At 47.3% G+C, this 23749-nt stretch overlaps 1 protein-coding gene across 1 annotated transcript in view; it reads left to right on the top strand.

Moving 5' to 3' along the window:
• Nucleotides 1–23749, top strand: part of ANKH (ANKH inorganic pyrophosphate transport regulator) — a 128775-nt gene that overhangs the window by 7382 nt on the left and 97644 nt on the right. The gene's annotated exons all lie outside the window — the stretch shown is intronic.

The following is a 23749-nucleotide window of genomic DNA, read 5'->3' as shown; positions in this document are numbered from 1 at the left end:
GGGCCATTTATGATCACACACCCCAGAAGGCGGTAAGGCTGTGCCAGCTGTTCTGAGATAGTTGTCTTCTCGCTGGGGCCACCCCCTGCCTCCCCTTCTCCAAATGCCCTTGTCACCAACGAGGGAAGCACTCCATCTGCAAAGGCGAACACAGAGTCACAGTAGAGGTAAATTGACAGACTTCACAGCAAGCCATATAGACTCGGGGATTCTTGTTTGTTTTGTCTTGTGATTTCCGTGGTTGGAGATCATTCAGCTGCTGTTCCAACCAGATACCACTCAGGGTGCCGAAGACCAAGGAGCTTGAAATGACAAAGAGGTCAGTTGTCTTTTCAAAGTCCATCCTGGGAGGGGAGACAACTCGGTTATTTGTCAGGGCCCTCGGGGGGTAATTTCTCCCCCAGACAAGGAGTTATCAGAAACCACCTGCACATCTGGTTCAGGAAATGTCCGGGGGTCCCAGGACCGACGGACAAGGTTCATTTTTAGCTGGGAGAGTATCTTTTGGTGTAAGTTAGCTCACAGGTCCTTGCTGGGTTTTGCATTTTTTATGGTATTTTGATATCATTAGATGGGCCGGGCTATCGAAGAGTCCAACACCTTTGGCAGTGGTAGAAGATTGCCTTTCTGTCAGAAGGGGCAGTCGCACAGCCTGCTTCCTGACGTGCGGAGACCTCACTGTCCCCAGCCTCAGGGTGGAGGAGGGGCTCTGTGTGGCTCCTTATCGGGGAGCATAGGGAGGCCCGAGGCCTCTGTGCCCGCCTAGGAACGCAGGCTCGCCAGCACACTTCCTGCGCCTCTGCCTGGATGGAGACCGCGGCTGGCAGGGGGCCCTCTGACTCTGACTCTGACTCCGACTCGAGGCTGGGAGGAAACTGAGAGCAAGTGGGAATCCTTGGAAAAGCAGTTACAAAGTGACTGGAAAGGAGAGGCTGAGGCCCCAGGCACACTAGGGGGAATGAAATGGCTGAAGGGCAGAATGTCTGCCGGCAGGTTAATGAGACTGTACCTAGGGAATCGGGCGAGCCAACAAGAGAAGGGCCCGCAGTTGGCCTCGTGGCTGTGATTTCCTAGGATATGAGAAATAAAGGTAGCTATTTTGTGAGAGACCCAAAGAGGACTGGTTTGGGTCCAGAAGCTTCGAGGTTCAGCATTTACGGCTGTGAGAGCAGGTCGCTTCAGGTTACTGTCCTAACTAAGCGGTAATGAGCTTCTCCACATGGAGAAGCTTTTCAGAATCCCTACTCAGTTTCTTAAAAATATAACATTAAGTCTGGGGAAGTAGCTCAGCCTCTGACTGCTCTTTTCCAATTTACCATCTGGCTTCCATGGGCCCGTTCTGTTTTCAGAGCTGCCTTGAAGACGGTAAGAACTTTGTATGCTCCCGAATGCTGCTGTGCCGTAAGCAATCCGGAGATCTGCTGGCCACTGGGCCGTGCATTTTAATAGCGAGGAGTAGCAGTGTGGGGAATCTAGAGCAGCAGATTGAAAAAAAGAAAAAGTTGTCTGACATCCGAGTGCTTTTAAACGGCCTGGCAGGAAATACTCTGTGGCTGGGACGAGACGGCCCCCCACCCTGTGTGGCCTGAATTTGACATTTTATAAAGACGGACTGGGCCGAGAGTAACAAATAACTGTACTTAATGAGAAAGAGGTAACTCTCACCTCTTCGTGAGTCTAGCTGAGCACAGTGGAGAAGCAACCAGAAAGGCCCCTGGCAGCCAGGCTCTGAAATGAGGGAGTCAAAATGCATCTTCTCGGTCCCAGAGCTCACATTTGAATGTGGTTCCCTGGTGCACTCTTGGAGCCATTGTTTCTCTTGAAAATGGGTCACGGTGCTTCTCCCCTCCCTCTTCAGCTGCATCCTTGCATCACCTGGAGCCTGCCCTGTCGTCAGGATGTGTCTGCTCTCTCCTCCCACGCAGAGGGACATGCCTTCAGGTATTACGCCACCCGGGCTACACAGCTGTGGGGCTGTGTACCAGATTAGGGCAGCTTCTCTGGCCTGGGCAGACCATCCCGTGTGTTTATCAGACTTCCCGGAAACAAACCAGTGTTTCAGCAGCGAAGAGGAAGGAGCTTGTGCTCACTCACAGGGACAACGGTGACCCACCGAAGAGCCCGAGGCAGATAGGCAGAAAAGCAACAGTGGTGAGCTGCAGAACCACCTCTGTGTCTCTAGAATTCTCATGTACTCCATTTCTTTAGGGCTAATGTGACTTCTTGCCAGGGGTCCTCGCAAACCTGTTTTTCATTCCTTTTTTAAAAAAAAAAAGTCGAGGTATAATTTACATACAGTAAATTACATCCAGTGAAATGTACAGGTCTTCATTTCGGTGCAATGTGCAGGTCCATGAGTTTTGACAAGTGACAAATGTGTATCACTGTGGCCCACACCCCCACCAAGATACGGAGCATTTCCCTCGGCTCAGAAGATTCCCTGGTCCCCCAGAGGCAAGTGCCATCCTGACTGCTGTAGCAGGCATTTTTAATTACTCACACAAAGTGACACACGTGCCTTTGGTCCCAGACAACTGAGTTGGGGACCACTAAGGGTTCCTCAGGTGTGCGGCACCTGGTGTCCTCCCTTCTTGCAAACTTTGGCTTGACACCTAGATTTTAGTAGGTTCTACCTAGGTGGAGAATTTGGCTCTCTGAATCAAATAACTTGTTTCCTTGTATCGTCCGGTGTTCTTAATTCTTCTGATGGTAAACATCCTTCAATTATAGGAATGGCTGATCCTTCTGATGTTCAGGCATGATAAACATTAAAGTCTGATTTAAAAGCTAACGTCATGAAACAAAATGTGGTAGCCACATACAGTGGATTATTCCTCATCCTTAGCAAGGGATGGAATCGTGGTGTATACCAGCACATAGGGGAGCGTTGAAGACACGCTAAGACATGAAAGAAGCGAGACACAAAAGGACAACTAGGGTCCGATTCCATTTACGTGAGGTGCCTAGAATGGAAAGTGGTGTAGGGGTGGCCAGGGTTTGGGGCGGGGGGAGAGTTAGTGCTTAGTAGGTATGGTTTTAGTTTGGGATGACAGATGGCGTTGGACCCTGGGAATGGACCCTGGCGAAGGTTGCACAGTAATGTGAATGTATTTAATGCCCCTGGAGTGTATACCTAAAAATGGTAAAAATGATACTTTTTATGTTATATCTTATCAGAATTTAAAAAAGTTTTAATTAACCTCAAAAGCTGCTGGGAAAGCCTGTGGCTTTCAAAGAGGATTTGTCTTCTCCAAAAAACAACATGTATTAATTTTCTTCTAGTTATAATATTCATTTTCACTCTAGAGGGGAGGAAAATCAATAAATTTTTGAAGAAACTAAGAATCCTGTGCAAACCCAGCAGCCAGAAGTAATGGCTGTAGCTTATTAGACCATGTGTTCTTCCCGCCTCCTTTGGGGGGGGGCACGCATTTTAAGACAAAATTGTAACCTCTTTCCTTTTTTTATTTTTAAATTTTATTTATTTATTTGACAGACAGAGATCACAAGGAGGCAGAGAGAGAGGAAGGGAAGCAGGCCCCCCACTGAGCAGAGAGCCGGATGCAGGACTCAATCCCAGGACCCTGGGATCATGACCTGAGCCGAAGGCAGAGGCTTAACCCACTGAGCCACCCAGGCACCCCACCTCTTTCCTTTTCATATCATAGGCAGTTTCCCGTGAAGTATTCATCTAACACATGATGATTAATAGCTTCCTCGCATTCTCTCACATAGATACGCCGTAATGTGTTCCCTTGGGGTCCGATGTTCAAGTTGGTTCTTTTCGTTCTATTATTAATCATGGTTGGCAACTTTTTCTGGTACAGGAATCTGTGCACACGTCGAATTATTTCCTCGCATTAATACTAGAAATACTCTCATGCGTGTGCCCTCCTTTCCAGGCTTCTGCTGCGGGGCACACCATGCTTCTGCAGAAGGTTCTGGTTTGCCCCGGCAGGTGCCAGGCATGAAAGTGTCTGGCGCCCTGGCCTGTGGCGGGCAGTCCCTGCCTAGATGCTGTCTCAGGGCCCAGTGACTCTCACCACCTGGAACCTCCACGCGAGTTCTCACGAAGCCACGTGGTGCCAGCTCCTTCAGATGATTTCTTTTATTAAAAACATTTTGTTTAATGCTGCCAGATCGGTTTTTCACAATGCAACACTTTTAAACTGTTCAGGACTTTCATTCCTGACAGTGGGCAGGTTTTGGACCAAATCTCTACTCTGCAGGGGGTTAGACAGAAGCGCAGAGAAGAAAAGGATTGTGTCAGCTTTACTTGCGTACGTTTGGGGAAATACCTGTTCCAGCAGCTTTCCAGGCAGAGAGAAGTGCTTTTTTTTTTTTTTGGATTTATTTATTAGAGAGAGAGTATACATGGGGGGAGGGGCAGAAGGAGAAGGAAACAGAGAGTCTCAAGGACACTCTGTTCTAAGCAGGGAGCCCCAAAGTGGGACTTAAACCCCTGAGATCATGACCTGAGCCAACATCAAGAGTCAGACGCTTAACCGATTGAGCCACCGAGGCACCCCAAAAAGTGCTTTTTGGGTGCGTCCAGTGATGCTCAAGCAGTGTGCTTCCTGAAACTTCCCAGGAGAACACCTGGGGGAGGAGAAAAAGGTTACCTTTCTAGGTGCCAGCCAGGCCCTGCCCTCAGGCACCAGGCATGCACCGTGGGGGGTCACCTTCCCACTTCAGACAGAATGGACTGAATGAAGAGCTGTGCCCTTTGTCATTCAACCCCCAGGGGAGCAGCCCTGCTCCCGGGCCTGTCAGCTCCTGCTTACTGTCTCAGAGGAGAAGATTTGTGTCCACTGTGTTCTAGGGAAATGCAGGGCAGGTGATATTTAGGGGACCCAGAAGAGAAAGTGTTTCTCTTTCCTACCACCCTGACTTTGGCTTCCCCTGTTTAACCTAGTCTCCAGGCTATTTCAGAGCAGGAGGGCAGAGAGAGAAGTGGGACATGGCTCCCCCTTGTACAGAGGTGCACTGAGTTCTGTGTCTCCTCGTCTCCTCCATACTCGGTCTGCACACAGTGCCACAAGCCGACCTCAGCAAGGCTGAGAGGAGGGACCCCCACGCCAGACAGGACCCCTGGATTTGACCTCTATCCCTGTACCCACCGGCTCTATGACCTAGAGCAAAAACCTTGACCTCTGTGGGCATCGGCCTTCCCTGTCGTCAAACAGGGAGAAAGGGTTTGCATACCTTCTTTCGGAGGTGTAGACCAAACAGAGACTGGACACAAAAGTGCTTTGAAAAGTATGCAGCGCTTCAGGTGTGTGAGGGAGCGCTGCTAAAACTTAGAGCCCGGTATGCTGCTGCTACAGATGTTTATTTTTACAGCCTTGACTAGCTGACTTTTCCTGATACCGATTCAGTGACTTGCAGTAGGGGAATTTCTTAACCCAGAGCCAGCTGGGTTCAGGCAGGCAGAAGCATGCTGAAGGCAGATGCTGGAAACACTTGGATTTTGCAGCATGTGTGCCAGCAATGTTGTCGTCATTGTTGTTGCTGCTTTCCCGCTTTGTGGAAGAGACACTTAATGCTGGATTTTCTCAGCAGTTTTTTTTTTTTTTTAAGTCAAATTACTAGGATTTAGATAACATGTGCTTTTTGAAATGATAGGTTACACATTCTTTGAATTACAGGCTGCTGTTTGTCACAGACTTGGAGGAGGGGGGCTGGAGGTTCCCATTGAACCCCTTCTCTAATTCACACCTGCAAGTGGGACCAGGCCTTTCTCAGTTCAGTTGACAGTTGTGGCAGTGGCCCACCAAAGTCTTTGCTAAGCTAAAGTGTGATGCGTGGTTCATGAGCCGAAAGTTTGTAACCTGTTTCTCCAGGTGCTTACTGTACGGTACTGTTTCCTTATTAAATAATGAGGACTATGGAACGCAGAGCGCAAGAGTGTTCATGAATGTGTTCATTCGATAAATGTTTCTCAGGACACCCACTACGTCCCAGGCACAGTGCTAGTCACTAAGGACAGAAAAAGAGAAAGGATGGGGCACCATCTTTGGCTGCACAGCACTTATCCTGTAGGACAAGCAGACAGGCGGGCACTCTACAGAATTGCTCCTCTGGGATGATCTCCTCTAGGATCTTACAAGAGGAACCTTGGCCTTTAAGGGTCAAGGAAGTTTTCTGATGGAGCTGAGACCTGAAGAGGATGGTGTGTCCCTATTCTGGAAAGCAAGGGAATTCTGGGTGAGGAAAGGCAGATGCTCCCTATGACTTGAACAGGGAACCAGCCCAGGAGGCTGCAGGGGCAGGACGGCAGGGCGAGCAGAATCCAGACCGACAACCTGCCAGTTCATCCTTGGTCATGAGAGCAGTGGGAAGCTCTGAAGGGTTCCTAGTAGGGGTGTGGTGTGCTTGGATTTGCATATTTGAAAGATAATTTCCTTTTAGTAGGGCTAATGATTTAGAGGGAGGTGGGACCATCGGCAAAGAAACCACCAGAGAGGTAGGTGGCCTACAGCAGTCCTGGGGCAGGGAGGGGGAACCTAAAGGAAAGCCCTTCTAGAATCCAGTGGACATGGCCACCGACGAGCTAGGGTGGGAGAGGGCCGCTGCGTGAGGAGCCACGGAACTCTCTCTGCAAGAGCCGGTCTGGAGTGAAGAGAACAAGTTTCATTTCTCAGTCATGGCCATTTGTTAATAAGTCAAGTGAAATGTTTGAAATCGCTTGCCTCAGAGACAGTACAAACTATGGGTAGCGGTGGGAGCTACAAAAATATTTTGTGTCTGTATAGCCTTCTTTCTGCTTTCTGTCTCTGTGTGTATCTCTCTTTCTCCCTTCTCCCTCTCCTTTTGTCTCCCTTTTTTCTTCCGTCCTTCTCTTTCTCTTCCTGGGACAACTTAGTTATATTCTTTATAAGTGAGAGCTGTTTGCATTTTTAACCTAAATGCAAGTCCTATGAATATTCATTTTTCTTTCAGCATGTAAAAAATGCTTTATTATAATGCGGTCGCTTCCCAGCCATGTGTCTTAATGAAATGGTGGGGGGAGTATTCAACAACATTTCTGAATATTTGATGTTGGAATACACGAGGGCTGGGGGGGGAGGAGATTTATCTGCATCACCACCGCGCTTGCTCAGGGTAAGATCACAGTCGCACCAGGTGCCTGGTGACCGCCGAGAGAAGCCATCTGGAACGCAGTGTGATGAGGCTCCCTAGTTTGCTCTTTCTGTGTATTAAATGTTTGCTGGGTAAACAGTAGGGAGTGGACTAACCTTAGAGGGGTCTGGTTACAGCTTTATGTTTGTTTGTCTGTTTTTTAGTATTGTCTAGAGCTTATAGTCTGGTTATAATTCACGAAAGGCACTAGAATACATTTTGCTATAGAACTATTCTAAATTGTGGCTAGGTTTCTGGGCCATTTCCCCAAAGTTATTTAACTCTTAATGTTATTAAAATATTATACATCTGTGGCGAGGACTAGTAGAAAACCACGTTAGAATAGTCGGAATGGGGGAAGTGGTAATGTTGAAAAATGGCATTTGTCTTAATTAACTTGAGGTTCAGTTGGTTTGATAACAATGTAAGAAACGTCATAGCTGGGAGAGGGGCATGGGGTGCCACTCGCCACGGATGTCGGGTTAGCTTAAAATCAAAACATGAGAGATAGAGTCAGTACCATTTAATGAACTGTCGAGGGGCATATGGTAGCCCGCCTCTGGTGATCGGTTCACAGTGTATACCAACGTCGAATTCCTGCGTTTCGCATGAAACTAATAAAATGTTGTACATCAGTTATATATCAGTAATTAAAGTAAATAAGAAAATAAAAGCATCTTCTGGGTGCACGTGGCTCATCAACTGTGATTACAATAACTTGCTGTGTTTTCTAGTGAGTAAAATTTTCTAACACCTACCCGTGCCTATGGATTTAGGCTTCCCTGTGCTTGCATTCCGTCGACATCTTCTTGACAAATAGTGCAAAAACAGCATTTCCTAGGAAGAGACCCTCAAGCCACTAGGAAGCTCAGCATATGGATGAGAATTTGGGGAAGTGAAAATATTTTCTGTAATTGGACCGTGTCACTATTGTAAAAGGAATATCTCTAATTATACATTATATCCAGACATTTCTTTTTCATTTTGAGAATCAGCCCATGTTATCTCCAATGTAAGACAAATCAGATGCCTTAGATTACATGGAGAGCCAAATACTTACCCCATTTTTTTTATCTGTTCAACAGAAGTAAATAACCTTATTTCAGGAGGCAACAAAATGAACACTGCCTTGCCTCTTGCCTGGTACACACTTCAGTTTTGCACAGGACTTCACAGCTTATAAAATATGCTCTCATTAAACGTGATAGTTGGTCCACAAACCAGAGGCACATAGGGTCCCCCTCCCGGAAGGAGAAAGGAGACCGCTGCCAGCAGCCTCTGCATGTCTGGAGAGGCCGTGCTTGGCCGTGGAGCCCACTGGCCCCAGCCACCCTCAATTCCCTCTTGGCGCTGAGCTCCACCTTCCTTCCCAGCCCTGGGTCCTGTTGAGCCCCGGGGAGGATGGAGTCCGCTGTTGGAATTACAGAAAATGGGCCCAGAGAGCAGAGAAGTGGCAGAGCTGAGAGCCACCAGGAGCCTGGCAGGTCCGTGCACACCACAGTGCGGGGACAGCCTCCCCTGCTCCTTGGGTCTCTGTGTCCTCGGCCTCCTCTCCATCCTTCTCTGAGGGCCCACTCTGTCCTAGTGAACATGGGGGCTGCCTTTCAGCATGAGCCAGAGTCCCAGCACGAGCTCAGCAGGGCCTCATGTCACACACAGGGTCCGCCCCAGTCCCCCTGGGTTCTGGCTCGCCTCATGGCTCTGTTCTTCCCTCAACGTTCATGCCATAGGGCTCCGCTTTGCCAAAATGAGCCGCCTGCTTTCACCCCATCCTCCCCGCCGCCTCTGAGTGCCCCCCAGCCTTGCGGCCCGCCCTCCTTGTCTATGCTGCCAAGTATTACTTTCTTAAAATCTAATCATCGGGTTAAAAAAAACCCTCGGTGTGGGCTCCAGGCTTTCACTGGCTGTACCTTCTGGCAGACATTGGAGCTTCCTCTGCTTTTCAGCACCTTTTAGTAAATCAGGTGTCTTTTTTTTTTTTTAAAGATAATTTTTCCCTTCCCAGCATTCATTAATTTCAGATTAGTTTGCCCGGATGGCTGCAGTGCTGTGTCCCTAGCTTTTCACCCGTGGCTGCAGTCTGCTCTTCCTGGGGGGCCCCAGGGCTCCTCTGTCCCAGGCCTCCTGGCATCTTGGCGGTGCCACATCTGTGTCCCCACCTTACCGCGAAGCCCCGAGGCAGGGCTCCCCCTTTCCCATGGCACTCAGTGCAGGGGGAGCTGCAGACGGGCTTGGGCAAAGTAAATGGATGATGTGAACGACCCCTTGCTTGAAACCATCTAAGGCAGAACCCAGGCGATGAGCTCAAGGTCCTTATCAGCTCAAGGTCTTTTATCAGCTGGAGCACGTCTGTCCGTCTAAGTGGAGGGACAGCAAACTGACCGACTTCCTCCTGAGCTCACCGCCTGGCACACAGCTCAGATCGGGACCAGGGCAACATGTTAGGGTTCGACTGGAGCAGCCTCCCTTCTCCGCCCGGAGGGCAAGGTCGCTCCTCTCGGGTGGCAAAGCTGGCCCCACGTCAGGCAGGCAACTCCCAGCATAGACTTGAACCTCGGGTTCGCTGACTGGTCTTCGCATAGATGCCAGTGAGGCCAACTACGCTGAGAAACAATTCTTGTGTTTGCGATAAGAAGCATTTTCTGGTGAAAGAAAACACACCCGAACATGCCCTTTTGTGGGCAGTGTCTTCACCTGAGGGAAGAAGTCAGGGTGGTTTGAGTACTGCGGGGTGGCGGGGGCGGGCGGTTGCTGCCCAGTGAGGAGGTCTTAACGCCATAGGTGGGGAAGGATGCCCGATGGCTAATGGCCTTCACCTTCAGCCCTGGAAGCGCCGAAGACCGGCTTCCTTGGGGGTACACACCCAAATGACCATTAAAGCATCTCTTAAAGGATGCCAGTCTTGTCTGATTGGCAAGTGTGCATCTTCGTGTGGGACAGATGCATCACCCTGCACAACTGTGGTTGGGGGAGCCTGGGTAGACCCTGATGTGCAGAGTGACAGTGGCCAGAAGCACTTACCATGTTAGCCGAAGCCTCTGGACTTCTTATCATGAGAATGAGCTTCCCCCAAACCAACAGGCTTATAATGCACCATATTCATGTCACAGCAGAGACAATGTTATATTACATGTCCTAGCATGGGACCCGAACAGAAAGTAACACTGAAGCAATATTCATCGAATAGCAAATAATATTACTATGAAGTTCCTCTTCCCTCCCTCCACTGAATATATCACCTAATCATCTGTAATAATTTTCTGTGCAAATGGTTTTATTTATTTTAATAAATAGTTTTATGAACTATCTATGTGTGGTTAACATCGTAGGAGGGGAAAGTCCATTGCTTTAGGGATTCTGAATGGGTTACATGACTTACCGGGACACAAAATGAGAGAATATAGTTAAAAATAGAACTAGAGTGCTTTCCCGCTCCAAACTCCAAATGAAAAGGTGGAAAAGAATATGCACTTGGGACGCACCTGCCGCACCAAGTGTACGGAGGAGAAATCCGATCTCTAGTATATGCCGGCTCCTTAGCAACTGAGCTGGACAGGTGAGTGCAGAGGGGGAAGCCTGGAAATGAGAGTGGCGTGTTTCTAAAACACAGCACTGTGTTGTAAACCAAAACCTGGTCCTCCTTAACTTGGAACGGTGATGGGTGCTTGTTTGTAGTTAGTTCCCTTTTCAGCTTATTAAATCATTGATTTCATAACCGTGGCAACATTTTGATAGTTTTGTGTCGTCTAAGGCTTCCCTTAGCAAAGTATAAAATATTTATAGGTTGTTTGAAATAAGCCAGTTTTTCTCTTTTTTTATTTTTAATGGGATGGCATTCAGTTTTTAAAAGGATGGGGGCAGATCTTAGAAGGTAGAGCCTGGAGTTGTCTTAAAGCTGGTTGGGGACTCTGACATTAAAGGCCACAACAGGCCTCGATGGGAGGATGGTATGATTAATCTCGTAGGCACTCCAGGCTCATAGAGTCTGCATAGTGGTTTTCCAAAATGAAGAAATAGCCTTTTTATGCCTGTGCTGTTGCTCTTTTCCAGGGGCGGGCAGCTCCTGGACGTAAAAGCATTTTTCTTCTTTTATCTCCCCTTTGAGGAATTTTTATTTATTTGCTTGCTTTTTGAATTTTGGGGGGCAGGCCGGGGAATGAGGTGTAAAGTCAAGGGAGATGAACCACTATTTTCCCCCAGTGGATCATTAGAATAATTTATAACTTACCTCTTCTTATAATATCATTTCGTTCCTAGTAATTACTCCTGCTTTATCATCGAATGGCACAATAATAACACTCAAAGTCTTTCTTCTTCATGGAACAGAATATAAAACTTAGAAAAGGAAATTAAAAATCCTTATTGAATTTTCCACTGTCGTTTTCCTTGGGGTCTCATCATGAGCAGAGGTCGCTGGAAGGCATAGGATCCTCCCATGTTGAGTCGGAAAATCTCTCTTTATGTCAAGATTGCCAGGAAGACTGGGTCCCTATCTATGGGCACCAAATAGACCCTTCCCCGGCCCGCCCCGCGCAGGTGGTGTGCGGCACGCAGCCAAAGGCCAGCAGAAATGAAAGGATCGGCCCTGGGCAGCGGGGCTTCCTGGGAGGATAGATGAAGCCCCTGATAGACCCTCCTTGATTCCTGCTGTTTTGTTCACTGAGCAGCGCTGTGAACTTGCTGCTTGCCTCTGCTAAGGGATCACAGGGCTCCTCCCGCACCCCCTCCAGGGCAGCCTCGTGCGCAGCCCTCGCTTACTCAATAGTGGTGGCCTCGGAGATCTGATTTCAAAATCGCCAACTGCCCTTTTCCCCTCCTGTGATCTTTGTCTTCCTTACTGGCTGCAGAAGCCTTCTCTTTGAGAGGCCTCCTTTTCGCTCCCCGCATGGATGGAAGTCATCACCACCCCGATTTTGCTCCTCCAGGCTCCCCAGATGGGAGGGGGTGCCCCGAGTGGTTTGGTTTCCTGCCCTCCCCCCTCCCCAAGAGCAGTGCACAGTCTTGGATGCAGAGCCCTTCATTTTTGCAAGGCTGTCATTTGGAAAGCCCCGAACTTGTCTGTCTTCAGGCTACAGGATCTAACTTGGAGTCTGCTGTTGAGCCGGTGGCTGAGAAGCCGGGGGAAAGGCCCGAGATGGTGCCCATGTGGCTAGAACCACCTGAGGCCGGGAGGAAGGTCGGCAAGACTTGCCACCTGCAACATGATCGAGTGTTAGGGGAGCCAGTGAGCCTGTTTGCTTGTGGTATGCAGGAAGAATGGGCTACAGAGAGAAACGTACGACATCCCAGTTGTCCCAAGATGGCCAACCGTGGGAATATGAGCAAATACAAAAGGCCTTTATGTTAATACCCAAATTCAGGGCAGCGAAGGCACGAGGCAGAGAGAGACAAAGCCTGCAGCCCAGCTACTAAAGTCGCTCTGCTCTGCAGCCAAGAGACGCGTTCCCTCCTGTGAGGGATGTGAATGTGGACTTGGCTCGAGGACGGAAGGCCCCCGACGATGCCAGGACATTCCTTCCCCTTCATCCCGCTTCGTGGGCTCGCAGGAGGAAGAGAATACGATCCAGTCCCTTAAGAGAGGGTCACAGTTAGGAGCCTGTGGGTGGCTCAGTAGGCTGAGCCTCCGATTCTTGATCCCGGCTCAGGTCATGACCTTGGGGTCCTGAGATTGAGCCCCACGTTGGCTTCGGGGGGTGTGTAGCCGCTAGAGATTTTCTCTTCCCCTGTCCCTCTGCCCATCCCCCACCTTCAGTTAAATAAATAAACAAAAGTAAAAAGAAGAAAAGGTCACAGGTGGGCGTCTAAAGCACATGGCGTGTGTACCTGCCTGAGCGTGTGAGACGTGTGCCCGCGGTGTCTGCAGGAGCTGCCCGGGCTGTCGGACTTGGGAGCGGGGACGGCTTTAACTCAGTGGGTCAGCCTCACTGCCTCTCTTTACTGGGTCCTTCTTCAGGGCTGGCCTGTGTCCCTCCCTCCCCAATGCAGAGACCAAGAACCAGGACATGTCGGGGAAGGGACGGAGGGCTCTCGGGGCCCAGCAGCAAGGGAAGAGCCCGCCTTCCTCCCGAGCTTCCTCCTGCCTGCTTCTTCCTCCGGCTCAGTCTTCTGCCCAGCGCCTGTTGCTCTGCTCCCACTCTGAGGCCTCTTCTGCTGCTATCAGATGGGCTCTTTTTTCCATTTTGGTTGCCCCCTCCCCAGAGTTGCTGGAGGGGCTCCCATTCATGGAGGTCTAGTGTGTTACAGAAAACTGAGAGCCGCAGTGACTCATCTGTCAGGGAGCTGAAGAGCCCAGGCGACGGGGTTTCTGCTGCTGAGGCTGAGGCAGTGACCCGGTACAGGGAGCAGTTTCGGCGAAGGTTCTGATTCCTCATAGCGTAGATGCCCGCAGACCCTGATGCTCTTTGCTGTGCTGCAGGGAACCACAGTGGAACAGAGTGTGCTGAATATAGGAGGCGGTTGTGTAGAACAGATGTGTTGTTCTGGGACCTCTGTGTGTCCTACCTTGCGTCTCTAGAACATTCTTCTCTGGGCATTACTGCTGAGAGAGGAAAGGGAGGGAAGTCACCATGCAGTGGTAACATGATTACTCAGTAGTGGCCCGTGAGCACTGAGTGAACGGAGGAGACACAAGTGCTTCTCATCAGACGTGGCCTAGACAGAAGGAAACCCACACTCCCTGCGCCTGCCCCGTGTTGCTACTCTGCAGGCCTGGACGGTCAGCTCAGTTTAGTTTCCCCACCTCGTCTTGCACAGAGCGAGTCCTAGCTGGCTCCTGGGAAGAGTCCCCGGAGGGGCTGAGCCATCTCTGTGACCTACAGGCCAAACAGTGCTACGTGGCCGGACTGGGGTGGACCCACCAGGCTGGTCTGTTCGGGGCGTTGCTTGGCTAGAACTGGTCTCTCTCCTCGGCCTGCACGCCTGCCAGGGAGCTGAGCTTTTGACACTGTTTGCTCGTGAAACACACCAGCAACCTTCCGGACTGGCAGGCAAGGGAATGATCCGTGAGCCCAGCAGCCGAGCAAAAACCTGCCCCCCAGCCTTAGAGCTCTGGGGTGAGATCAGTATGACATGGAGGACACCGGTCAGTGGTGGCACACTCTCGGCCTTAAACAAAGTGGGCCGAATGAAATGTTCCATTTCCTCACAGTAGATAGTTTCCTATGTCTCATACACAGGAATCTGCCCGATTTCAGTAGAAGCATCTCTCTGGTCAGCCTTTTCCCGTCTTCTGGGGGTAGAAACTGCTCCAAGTTTATCATCACTTTGTAAAGCACTAACCCATTACGTTTTCCTTAAACTCCGGAGAGCTTCAAAATTGGCACCTAACTCTGGAATTCTAGGAGTTTTGGTAAACTATCAAATTATCCCATACAGACATAGGCCAGACATAGGCCACAACGTGGATGGCCTGAGCCGTCATTACGCAAAGTGGAATCAGCCAGTCACAAGAGCAGAACGATACACGATTCCACGCATGAGGTCCCTAGAGGAGTCAAACTCCCAGAGACAGAGGGGTGGTGGTCGGGGGGCTGACGGGAGCAGGGAATTAGGAGTTGGTTTAATGGGGACAGAGTTTCCGTTCTGCAGGTGAAGGAGGTTGTGGAGACGGTCAGTGGTGATGGTTGCACCACAGTGTGGACATGCTGAATGCCTCCGAACTGCACTCTTTGAAAATCATTAGAACGCTAAATTTGGTATTATGCATATTTTACCCCAATTAAAAAAAAATTTTTTAAAGAAATACATCATTTTATGCTTTAATTATTCTCACATGGGTCCCTTGTTTGTCCAGATAGAAGAGGCTTGCTATATTCCTTTGTTTTGTTTTAACAAAACTTTGTATGTTAGCTCTTTGTCCCTCTAAATATTTTGTTTGCCCCGTTCTACCTAATGAATGTAAAACCAGTAGTGACAGCTAGTCTTCTTAAGCATATTCGTCATATACACTTGCCTGTAAAACTTTTAGGAAAGCTCCCAATGCACATGAGAGTGTAAAGAAGAAAAACTCACGATTAAGGTATTAGCCTGTCAAGTTATATAAAATCAAAAAGCATGCCAACTTGGAGCACCTGTGAGTTCTTTTTCTGAGGTTCCTCTCCGTGGGGTCCTCTCCTGTCTTGCTTTCAATGTCCATTGCCATAGAGGACCTTAGAGTCACCTTTCAGGATATACATTGGCTGTCTTTTTTTTTTTTTTTCCTTAAAGATACTATTTTTAAGTAATCTCTACACCCAAAGTGGGGCTTGAACTCACAATCCCAAGATCAAGAGTTGCACCCACCACCTCCCAAGCCAGCCAGGCACCCCATACCTTAGCTGTCTTCAGGTGTCAGAACACCTTTTCCTGCAGTACAGTCTCTGATGAGGCTGCCTGGGCATCATTAGAAAGCTGGTGGGAACTCCTCTAACCCAATAAATCAGAATTTTGAAGGAAACTTGAAAATGTAGTATTTACTAAATCAAATTATGTGTCACTTCTAGAAACCGTCTTGGGCAGCAGATTCATTGGCATCTACTCTTGCTTGAACGTGGCCTTGAAAGCAATCATTAGAATAACTGTCACACTTGACTCAGGAATACTGTGTTCTATACCTGAAAGCTGCTAAGAGAGTAGACCTTAAAAGTTCTCAACTCAGGAAAAATAATTTGTAACTATGTGTCCTGTTGGGTGGGAGCTGCAATATATACACCCATCAGATTGTTATGTTGTACATCTGAAACTGGTACAATGTTATATGTCAATGATTTCTCCATCTAGAAAAAAGAAGTAGGACCAACCTTTTGAGGTACTGGATGAGTTGCTCATTCTGATTGGGACAGTGTCTTCACGAGTGTATACATACGTCAGAACGCTGAATCAATATTTTAAATAGGCATGTTGAATATGCCTCAATAAAGCTGTTTTTAAAATTCTTTTAATTTCAAATTTTAACAAGGAAAATAAAAGAAGAAATAATACGTGATTAAAAAAATAACTCACAAATCAAGAAAACGCACAGTTCCATTTCCCCTATGAATAGAATATTAGATTCAAAATTTAGCACAGCAAAAAACCCAGTTAGAAAAATCAGAACTTGGTTATGGTCTGAATCCAGAAAAGAATAACCCATGTTTGTGATTTGTTTCCCCCTCCCCTCCTTCCTGGGACATTATGGTAGAAACAAACTTCCCATGTGGTTCTGTCCTAGGACAAAATAGACAATGGTGGGTACATATAGCCTGCTGGAGTAGCATAACGTTCCTTCTCAAAAATCTTTAAACCATGTATCTTGGATACAGAAAGTGGAAAAAATAAACTATCATAAAGTGTTGGGGGAATTCCTTGATCTAGCCAGATTGCTCCACTTGGTGAGAATCAGCTTTGGAATCTCTTTTTGAGCAAACCGGTTTATAGAGAGGGCGGTTGGGATGAAAACAAAATGTTACTGCCCATCGCTGATAGGGCAGGAGTCCCCGGAATAAAGCATTTAACAATGTCTCATCTCTCCTTGCTTATTCTCAGAAGGGTTTGGTGACATTCATGGAGGGGTGTGGCCAGCTGACTTGGACAAGGCCAGCCTGGACATTATTATGTCAGATCACAGAAAAGGTCAGATATTGGTCATTTTCTCAGGGTCAGTCTGTGATTGGTTACTGGTGCTTGGCAGGCAGGGCAGGGGTTCCTCCCTCTGATGGCAGATGTTCCGTCTTCTCATTCCTCCCCGAGTCAGAATAAACACCAGCTCCCATAGACATCCCCGATGCACAAAGTGCCCTCCTTATGGTGCAGAAGTAGAATATTGAGAACGAGATGCTGCCTGGTGAGCACCGCCGGGGCTTTCGTTCTGTTGTTCTGTGTCTTGTCGCTTCTTCTAGGAAAAGGAAGATCTGGGGCTTGGCATTTTCTAGTCTGGATTTCAGCCTGAAGGTAATAGGAGTTTGGAGGCTGATCAAAATCTCCCCAGCCTTGAAAACAGAACCAAACAAAAGCTCTTTTTTAATGCTAAAGATAAAAAAAAAAAAAAAAAAAAAAAAAGGAATCTTTCTGGTTTTTGTTCTTAATGGATACGACTCCTAGAATTCAAGCTACAGAATATGCTGGTATACTGGGCTTTAGGAGGACCCTGTCAGACAGCAAGCCACAACTGTGGCAGTGGTGTGTGTGTGTGCACGTGTGCGTGTGTGCACGTGTGCATTCAAGTTTTGTGTAAAGCTTTTGTTTTTTTTTAATAAATATTTCTATTTATTTATTTGGGAAAAAGAGAGGGAGCATGAGCAGGGGGAGTGGGAGAGGGAGAAGCAGGCCCCCAGCTGTGGGACTCGATCCTGGGACCCTGGAATCATGACCTGAATGGAAAGCAGACACTTACCTGACCGAGCTACCCAGGCACCCCAAGTTAAGAAGTTTTAAGTCATCTGTGTTAACATCCTTTCTACCTGCCCTCACTACTCTCTGTTAAGGATTAAAAGGAAAGAGTATAATCTTTTCCTTTTCCAGAAATGATAAGTAGTAAGTCGGTTTCTTTCCTGGTTGAGCACTTAGGTTGAAACCTAAGCAAGCAGAGAAAGTGCGTGCTGCGGTTGCTATGGCAACCCAGGACCCTCACAGGCTTTCACTTTCGAGACTTTTCCCTCCTCTGTTAAACTAACAGGGCACTAGGCTCAATTTGTGCAAAAAAGTGAAGTGACGATATATTTGGAAAGCTAGCTAGGTCACAATCACTGGAAGGATCTTTGCTCAGATGTTTATGATTAGTTATTGCTCGAAGACATTCCCCTGTTGTTTACAAAGAGCCAAGGCCCCAGGGCTTGGGCCTTTGGTGTTCTTTGTCATGACATGGAGAGTGGGCCTGTTCCTTGGCCAACATCTGCGTGCGCCTTCAGGGCCGGGAAGGGTCTGGCTGAGTTTGCGCCTGGGCACACCTGCAGTTTGTGTACACTGGCAGAAAAGTTCACACCACGGAGTGTTTTGTTACGTTCGTTAAGTGATCTATTGAAAAAATAAACTGTTTCTCAACTGTCCTTTATCAGAAAGTGTGCACAGTACCATTTGCCAAGTAACATAATCCCATTGGAACTAAACAGACAGCCCCTCCGGGACCAGCTGTTAGTGCTGGAGCCTCTCCCCTCACCTCAGGCAGGGGAGGGCCCTCCCATGACTGCAGACTTAGGGCTTGCATCAGGGAAGGTGCTTGGGTGCTGTCTGGAAATGGACAGGATTGCCCCCAAGCGTGATCCCGCCAGAAGACAAGAGGGTGACTGGATAAGCAGAAAGACAAACAGGAAAAGTAATTCTCAGCCAGCAGGAACATCTGCCAGAATCTCACGAGCCAGAAATTCATAGTAGCACTATAAGAGTGTTTCTGGATCTTCCCAAGGCTTGAAATTAAATGATGGTAAGCGCACGAGATGCCTGCCCGGGAAGAGGGCTGACTCCTGCTGCTTTTTATCACCAACACACCAAGCCATCAGAAGGCTTGAGAGCCTGGTTGCAAAATTGGTTTTCAGAGTCACAGGTCGTAGACTTGAGAAGCGTTTCAAGGTGTGCTGAGCTGTTCTGTGAGCACAGACTGTCACACTTTTCTAGGACTCCCTTTTACAATGGCCCAGACTCGCCCAAGCGTTTCTAATGATTAACCAGAGTGCACATTCGTCTCTTAACATTAGTCTCTTAGTCTCAACAGAATTAAAAATAATCTGGAAGCATCTTAAAATTTAACCAACTCTGTACAAATCCAGTATTATATACATGTTTTTAAAAACCTTGTAAAGAGATCACCATAGAAGGGCGCCTGGGTGGCTCAGTGGGTTAAGCCTCTGCCTTCAGCTCAGGTCATGATCCCAGGGTCCTGGGATCCAGCCCCGCATTGGGCTCTCTGCTCAGCAGGGAGAGCCTGCTTCCCTCTCTCTCTGCCTGCCTCTCTGCCTACTTGTGATCTCTCTGTCCAATAAATAAATAAAAATCTTTAAAAAAAAAAAAAGAGAGAGAGATCACCATAGAAATTAAAATTAGCTGTACTAGCAGCAAAAGTAATGATTAGCACTATCTGATTCATTAATGTTAGTGAAGTAAATAGGCTTTTCTTTCCTACTCTGACTGACTGACTGGAGAGCAGTGTTTTTGTTTATCTTAATGAGGGTGAAACAAGAAACAAGTTATCTAGTCCTGACTGTGTTCCAGGTAACTGCTCTAAATCCTGTATGGGTATTAACTCATTAATCGGCTAATTCACGCCAGGAAGCTGCTCCTGTTATGATTCTCTTTCTCCAGATGAGGAAATGAAGACACAGGGAGGATAGTGATTTGCCTAAGACCACAGAATAGACCTTTACATTTTTTAAAAGAATCTCAAGGTATTCCTTAGTAAATCAGCAGTAAAAATGGGTTTTCCCTCAACAGAGTCCACTGAGCTCACCTGCCTTTACTGTAATTAGCAATAGTGACAGTAACTGTTGTTGCCGCCTATGGAGGGCTTCCTGTAGACCGGGCACTAACTCAGCACTTTACACGGGGGCCCTCCCTTAGGAGGTGGTTCCTGTCATCTCTGCTTTACTCACAGGGGAACCAAAGTTGCAGGTGGCAGGCAGATAGCTTGTCCAGGGACAGACAGCATTGCCAACAGGCCAACAGGAGAGTTCATATTCTTTGCCACGACATCAGGCCTTTTTGCCTCATACTTTAAAATTTTATGGAAAATCAATTTAGAGTTGCTTATGAGATGCTTATGAATTTTGTGGAAGGGGAGCCCTATTCTGGACTTAGGCCAGGCCGGGTCTGGACGGAACACATGTCCGTGTGGGCCCCACGGAAGGCCCAGGCTGCTGCTGGCTGGTCTCCTCACTCCTTCCTGCTGCTGACTCTAAGGTGTGTTACTGAAGAGTTTTGACACAAGAAAGAGAAGCTGAAGCGTTGTTGGAGGACTGCAGAGCCCCTAAATAGTCCCTTTGCACAAAAATACTCCTATTACATGGACAAAGGAATGACCCACCAGCACATATAAATAGGCACCAGGTCATTTTCTTCTTGCCTAATTTTTGATGAGAGGGGCAGGGCCTCAGGTCAGTTGGGCTCGTCAGCATCAGGCCCAACATAGGCCAGTCCTGGGCTGTTTTGAAAGGCTCTGACAAAGATCACCATTTCCTTTTAAGCTTGTGCAGTAGACTTTTCAATCCTGACACTTAATGTAATCCCCACCCTTTCTTACTCCTGTAGCCCTAGGGCTCTGTCCTGGGACCATAAATACATTAGGCCAGGGAAGGAGCAAGGGAGAATCTTGCTTCAGCCTCTGTTGTTGCAGGTGTTACGAAGACTGGGTTTCTGGGGCACCTGGCTGGATCCGTCGGTTAAGCGTTGGACTCTTGATTTCGGCTGAGGTCATGGTCTCCAGGTGGTGAGATCGAATCCCGGCTGAGGCTCTACGCTGAGGAGGGACCCTGCTTAAGATTCTCTTTCTCGCCAAAAAAATTTTTAAAAATTGGTATTTCTAACAGCTCAACAAGCTGTCCAAGGTTAGTAGGTAAGAGCTTGGTTTTGACTCTTATCAGTTAGCATGAAGAGCTAATGTCTCGTCCACCAATGAACCTGCTTCAAGACCTGAGCTAATTTAGAAAGCTCAGGTTGCAGAGAAAGAGACCTCATTTTTAATGAGCATGTCAAACCAATTCTTCTTTGGTAGAACTTTCAACATAGGTGGCTTCGCTGTGATTTAAGAATGGAATGAGTATTATTTCCTCTAGGACACTTGAAGGTACACTCTATCAGGAGCCTTAGCATGAGCGAGAGAAAAGCCGCTGACCTCAGGTTGCCTTACTGATCCACCAGGGACCCAGGATTATAAGTACAGGTTGCTGGAGCCTCCTCATTAAGTTGGCCAAGCTAGGGGGCCCACCAAAGCAGCAGTGGGATTTCATCAGGGTTGGAAGCATTAAGCACCCAGAAGTTGTCCCTGGCTACTATTCGGCTGTAGCTAGATATATTTTGTCAGTTGGAAGGTAGGCTAGAAGTAATCCGAACTAGTTAAATTTTTCCTTGCAGAAAGGTTAGTGAGTGTTGGTGTGTTTTCCACTATCTCAATAGTCATATTCTTTCCTAATTTTTCATGGCTCTCCTGGTGGAACATAGATCCTTATCCCCATTTTTAAAGCCAGGAACCTAAAGCACGAATGCTGATTAAAATTCACTTTAACCTTTGTTGGAATTACGGCCTCCCGCTCCTCTTGAACCCATGTATCGTTTGTTTTTTTAAGTAGGCAGGGCTTGAACTCACAACCCTGAGATCAAGACCTGAGCTGAGATCAAGAGCCTGAGGTCTCTTGTACCAGTTTTAAATAAATCTGTTAGAATTTGTTTTTAATTCTCATGCTGTGTTTTCTAGATGACTCGAACGTTTCCACAAGTCTGCTTATTTACTTAAAACAATGTTTATTTTGACTTTTCCCTCTATGTGTAACTACCCCTAGTACCATTAGCTAGCAATTTGATAGTTGACTTTAGTTACTGAATTTTTTGGAAAGGATATGCTTATTTATAACCTAGAAGCATTTTTTTCCTTCACTGCAACTATTTTGGGGACCTCATAACAAAGCACAATAGTGGAAATAATACCTATACGTGGAAAGCTGTCAGATTTTCCACTGAGACAATAAATTTATATCTGTAGCAGCAACCTTTTAAGAACTTTTAAATAGTTTGTTTACATTTTTAGATTTTTAATTATGTTCTGTTTTAGAAATGTAACTGCTTAAAGACTGATTTCTTAGTATGATTTTCCAGCCAGAAAATATCAATATTTGGTGGTTCTTGATCTACAGCTTGGCTTTTCTTAGAAGGGGGTTCCAGGAATTTCACTGTAATGTTGAGTAGAGCTGTACCCTGTTGGTATTTTGAGCTGTTGGGAAATTCTGGTAGAGAATTGGATGCTTTGCTGGGCAAGGAATTTTTTCCCCCCTCAAAATTTGGGGTAGGTTTTTAAAAGTAAAATATTTTTTATAAATGATTAAGCTTTGTTCCTTAAAGATGTTACCCCTCCTCCTTATCTTTCTTCAGAATTTAACTTGTTGATGAAAAAGATTAATCTGTGGGAAATGGTCTACGGTTTACTAACCACTTTTACTCAATTAGCAAGATTCATAGTCTAGTTGAGGAAAAGAGACTGTTTTTAATTCTGAGAATATCTTAGTTAAGCAAGTTTCCCCAAATCTTAGGTGCCCCAGTAGGGCTTAAGTGCGGATTAGACCCTGTGGTCAAGTACATTTGAGCAATGTTGGGTTGATGACAGTAAGGATGGTCTCCTGTAGTGTAGGATTTCTCAGAGGAGGCTGGTGGCCAGGGCATTTGAACAAGGACCTCTTTGCAAATGGGAATCAGGGCTGTAAATATCGTGGCAGCATTCTGCATGGGAAAAGGGGATCCTGGAATTGTCTTCGAGGCACATCTTGGCATATACCGTCCTAACACCTGAGTAAATGAGCTGAACTATATAGCAAAGTGAGGACATGTGACTAGCAAGAGAAGTCATTTTTTTTTTTTAATGAGACCTTTAGTGACTTAATTAAGAGAGGCCAAAATAGTAATAATGAAAATAGCTAGTGGGAACATCGATAATTTCTACATCCTTCCTTCTGGAGCCCCCGTCTCTCCGCAGCCTCTGAGTGGGCATCACAGCCCTGCTAACGAAAGCCATGCCTGTGGGCCAGCCAGGAATCATCCAGCGGCAACTGTCCTGGCCCCACCTGACCCTACCCCAAAGTGGTTGGCATCTAGAAACACCACGGAAAGAAACACAGTTCTGTGACTTCAAAATCAGCAGATAATCAGCGGGAAAACCCTGGCAGGCTCACACTGTGTTTCTAGAATCCCAAAGCAGTAAACCGAGTGAAAACATCATGAGGCAGCCTGGGGTCACAGAGGACCCTGGAGAGGCAAAGCCGGGTGAAGCACTCAGGTGTTTCACTGACAGATACGCCAAGCTGTGCTGTGCCAGGAGGAAGAAGTTGTGGTCCTTCCTTGCGCACTACTCTGCTTGAGTCTGATTGGTCCTTGGGCCTGTGCCTGTCCCTCCAGAGAGCAAGCGAAACAAGAAGTTGGCATTTCATGAAGGAGAATGGGGAAGGGCTGAGGTCAAGTATTGGTAAGGGAGACTGCGGCTTGGGGGTTAGCCATGGGTTCTGCTGGTGTCCGCCTCACCACTCCCACAGGGCCCCAGAGCTACATGGGTGGCCACAGCCTGTCTCAGTGGCTTCCCAGGGCTAACCGTCTACAGGAGGAGTTCTCTCAAACTACAACTTCTAAAGCTTTGTGCAAATTTGAGTTTAAAGAACGCTGCTTTTAAATGTACCATCAATACTACTACTGAAGAGTGTATCTTAATGTGAAAAAAACACACCAGAGATCACCTTATGTGACCTCAAGAGCAGCTTTAGACGTTTGGGTTTGTCGCTTTATGTGTGGTGCAGCATTTGGAATCTTCAAAATCACATTGTCAGTATTCTACCGATCCAAAGACAGTTCCTTCACCTAAAAGTGTTGGCCTTTAAAAGAAAGAGAAAAAAAAAGAAAAATGCAAACACCTCTACACTAAGGCAGAAAAAAGATCCACCGTGAGCTGTCCGTGGAGTAACCGACTGACCCAGTTCGCCCGCGACTACGG

The sequence above is a fragment of the Mustela lutreola genome, chromosome 5, assembly GCF_030435805.1.
Source record: "Mustela lutreola isolate mMusLut2 chromosome 5, mMusLut2.pri, whole genome shotgun sequence".
Taxonomy (NCBI): domain Eukaryota; kingdom Metazoa; phylum Chordata; class Mammalia; order Carnivora; family Mustelidae; genus Mustela; species Mustela lutreola.
This window is presented reverse-complemented; position numbering and strand designations above follow the sequence as displayed.